Here is a 4284-nt window from a genome sequence, read left to right as displayed (position 1 = left end):
ACCGAGAGGATGCGGTCGCCGCGCCGCAGCTCGCCGCTGAGGTCGGCGGGGCCGCCGGCCAGGATGAAGGAGACGAAGATGCCCTCGCCGTCCTCGCCGCCCACGATGTTGAAGCCCAGCCCGGTGGAGCCCTTGTGCAGCACGATCTTCCGGGGCTCCCTGGAGGGGGGAGACGGGGGATTTTAGGCCGGCTCGGGATGGCCGCATCGCAAATAAACGGCGCGCGGGGACGCGGCGCGGGCCCTGCGAGGCTTAGCAGCGGCACGCTACAAGTTCTGAATTTTTTCACGATGACTTAATCCTGTTCCAGCTCACACAATAGGCAGGCAGAGGCAGGAAGACTGCCCGGCATCACAAAAATCCAGGGTCGATTTTCAGCCGCGAGCAAACGAGGCTAAGGGGAACTACAGCGGCTCCCCAGCTCGAGCACCGCATTAAAATAAGCAGGAATAAGAAAAGGCGCCAGGCAGCCAGCGCGCCCTGGCCAGAACGCGCGGGCCGGCGGCGGTCGCCGAAGCCGCGACGTCCCGTGCTGTCGGTGCGCCGGCCGCAGCAACCGGCGGAGACGGGGCTGAGCACCCGGAGCCTAGCAGGTACCGCGAGCAACGACTGTTGGCCGGGGTGCTCGGCAGCCTCATCAGTCTCAAGTTAGCCCAGGGAGAAGATGGAGCTGTCTGGGACATGCGAGGAATGAAGCCAGAGCCTCGGGCTCAGCGCTGGTCGAGGGCACCCTCGGTGGATCCTAAAATATCGGCAGCACCGCGCGAAGAGGAGCCTGGGGCGAGTGGGGGGGCGGCTGGTCCCCACTCCCGGCCTCAGCTGCACGCGATAGCACGCGAAGGAGCTGGGCACCCTCGTGGTGCGCGTGGGAAGGCTCCCGGGGGAATAAAGACGTTTTCCTCAGCAGACGCCAAGAAAGCCTGCAGCCTGTGCTTCCAGGCAGCTATTGCAAGAAAAAATTTCTTCTTGGGCCCCACAGGACAACCTTAGCATCGCTGCCTTCACCTGCCTGGACCGGGGGAGATGTTAGTGCTGTCGCTGATGCGGACAGCAGAATTACATCYGGGGACACGTGCCAGCACCTTGGGAAAAGTCTCCGGCCTGCCTTCCCCTGGAGGGAGTCCTGAGGGGCTGAATGTCACTTAGTTACAGGCAGCGTAAGGAGCAAGAGCAGCAGGAGATGGACTGAACCAAGCGCAAGCTGCCTTGCGGGAAGGTCTTCCTCGCTGGGCTTGTGCCCTTCTCGCCCAGCCTGGCCCAGGCCCAGGGGCAGCACGGCCGGGGGGAGCTGGAGAAAGCGCTGGGGGGGTAAATTGCCAGGGCTAAACCCGCCGGCTGGGCTCAGCRATGCCGAAGAAAGGGCTACAGCTGCAGCCTGCGCCTCTCCCCCTGCACGCTCGCAGCGGGGCTGAATCCTTCGCGGGCAGGCAGCTACGGGGGCCTGGCACAGCCAGGCTCGTTGCCTACAATGTGGGGACACCCTGCTGAGGACACCGTCCCAGTAGATGTCCCAGCCTTGCTCCCAGCGCCCAGGCTTTCCTCTTCAGCCCTCCGCACGGCCGGAGAGCACCAGCCCCTTGCCTTGGAGCAAGTCCGACTGGCCTYGCGCTGTGACGGCAGCTCTCGCAGCGCGAGGGGCAGCCTGTCCGGCAGCGGCCGTGGCTCTGAACCCAACTCATGGCACTGGGAGCCTGGGAGTCCCTCTGTCCTGCCGCCTCTGAAGTGGGACAGTCAGACACACACCCTTGGGGCTGCTCTGGGAAAGGCTGTGTCAGGGGAATAAGCTTCCCCGCTGCCTTCTTCCCACCCATGCTCCAGCAACCCCCCCTCCCCAAATCCTTCTTTTACTACCCTGCGTGGGTGCCTCTTCACCCGCTGCACGCCAGCAGGACCCAGCAGCAGTGATGGGGAACCAGCACGCTTGCCTGCCCACGAGTACAGGGCACCTCTGCCCTTGAGCTACCCAGAAATGCAGGGAGTTTAGGGAGGGAATCTAAAAATCCGCACAGCCAGAGCTTTCCAGACAGCCCCAGCACTGCCCCTGCACAGCCGCTCTCAGCCTGCCTCCGCCGGAGATCCTCCCGGCTCCCCCAGCTGCTCCTCTCCCTGTCCTGCAGATGCCTCAGGTCGGTCAGCACCATACCTCTGGCCACATCTGCTCCTGTGGCCTCGCTGCTGTCTGGAAGGGGACACGGCCAGCTGTCCCCTGTAGGACATGGACGACGAGATGTTAACGGTGAACATCGCTGCACGGCACGCTCTGCCCGCGGCACCCCTGCCTGCRTCCTGCTCGCGGCCGCGAGGCACGCGACGGGCAGGAATGTTCTGAATGCTCCCAGCTCTGCGCCCGGGCCTCGCTGCGCTGTTTATCTCTGCCTGCTCGTGCCTGGGGCTGCTGCGGGACACACGGCTTYCCAAACCCACTCTCGGGGGTTTTTTATGGAAGCACTGAAAGGACAGACTTCAGCACTCACTTCACACTGCTAGACCTTACAGACTTAACTCCTTCCTGCCTTTGCAGGCAGGGCCAGTGCAGTCCCAACCAGAGGGAGCGCAAAAGCCAGGGGAAATCCACAGTGCCCGCTTGCGATATTCTTGGACGCTCCCAGAGCCCAGCTCTCCATGCCTCCAGCTCCACAGAGACACCACGCGTTGCTCAAGCACCTTTCCTCCAAATGCAGAGGTACAGAAGAGTCATAACTTTGACCTGAGCTGGCTACACACTTCTGATGTGCTTAGGGGCTGAATCTGCCTTGAAAATACCCCAGAAAATAGAGATGGAGAGAAATGTGCTGCTCAACTTGGTCTTTCACTGGCCGAAAGGCTTGGTGGCAGGGTGCGTTGGACAAGCAGAAGGGACCTGGAGTGTGGGGTGAGGGCTGAAGTCCAGCCCACGTCTCCTGGGCTCAGCAGGGCAGCTGAGGCCTTTTGTGGTCTTTCCAGCAGCGAGGGGCACGTTCCCTAATGCTAGACCCCTGACAGCACCTACACTGGGGTCATTTGGTCCCARTGAGGCTCAATCCCAAGTCCTAGAGAGACCCGTCAGCATTTAGGTGAGGTGCTAAGTCTCCATGCCCTAGACCTGCAGCTACCACCGAATTGCCTGTGCAGGGCTGGAAACTGAGGCACAGAGCCACATCCCAGCGGGTTTGTTGAAGGAGACTGCGGGCAGATACTGTGCTAACAGTCCTGTCTCGTTCCCTGTTCACCAGCTTTGGAGGGAAAAGCTGGTTTTGCTATTGCCTGGGAGTGGGATCTCCCAGTCCGAGCGGTCTCTCGTTCGTGGGACAGAACTGGTCTGCAGAGCCGCGATCCACCCTGAACCCAGCACCATGAGCCTGTCGGCAGTGAAAAGCTCTTGGCCTCGCAGAGCCAAACCCCGGTACACGGTCAACGAGAGCAGTGCTGGGGGGGGCTGCGGGGCCGTGGGGGCGAGGGAGGTATCTGGGGCGGGTCTGAGGGCGCAGGGAGGACTGCAGCCATCAGTCCCTCTGCAGTAAACCCAGGCCTGGGGCTAGAGCTCTTACAGGGGAAGAAATAGGTCAGATTTCTGGGTCTGCCAACCTTGCCTATAACCAGGCACAGCTGATGAACTTGGTGTTTTGCTGCCTCCCAAGCGAAGCACAGGAACTGCTGCTCCGCCTCGGCCCAGCAGCCCAGGCAGTCTAGGAACCGGTCAGCAGCACGGATGGGGACCAGAGAGCTCGGTGGAGGGTAGAGAGACACTACAAGAACCAAGAGGGAGAGGAGATAAAGCCCCATGCAGGTAAGTCTCTCATCCCAGGTCTCAGCTCTGACACAGACTCTACTTGTGAATTCTCATGTGGGGCGGCGGGATGCGATCCTTGCAGACGGMCCCAAGCTGGACGTTGTGGCATTAACGCCTCAACCTTAGCACGAAGCGAAAGCAGTGGGATCCTTCATGGCTGTGGTGTGGCTCACGGGAAAACAGATGCTCTGGCCCAGGCCCCGGGTACTGCAGGGCAGCAGGGTCACAGGAGCCACGTCCACGTYTGCAGCAGCACTTGTGCCCTCAGGAGGGGAACAGACTGGATGCTGGATCCATGCCACGGCTGCTGACAGGAGTCTCCTGGGATTCAGCTGCTTTTTCTAGGCTTTTTGCAGGGATCCAGGCTGATGCACAAGCTGACAGGCCCCTGRCGGTGAAGCTGTCCTGGGGGTGGGTGATGCACGCGAGGGCTCAGCACCGCTCTCCCCTTGCTCCTGCSATGGGTGAGGGAGGCGCTGAGCCTGCAGCGCTGCTGATGAGCTGCAAATGCCGTG

Source organism: Apteryx rowi, unplaced genomic scaffold (assembly GCF_003343035.1).
Source record: "Apteryx rowi isolate R43461 unplaced genomic scaffold, aptRow1 scaffold_24, whole genome shotgun sequence".
NCBI classification, from domain to species: domain Eukaryota; kingdom Metazoa; phylum Chordata; class Aves; order Apterygiformes; family Apterygidae; genus Apteryx; species Apteryx rowi.
The sequence above is the reverse complement of the archived record's forward strand: the minus strand, read 5'-3'. Positions refer to the sequence as shown.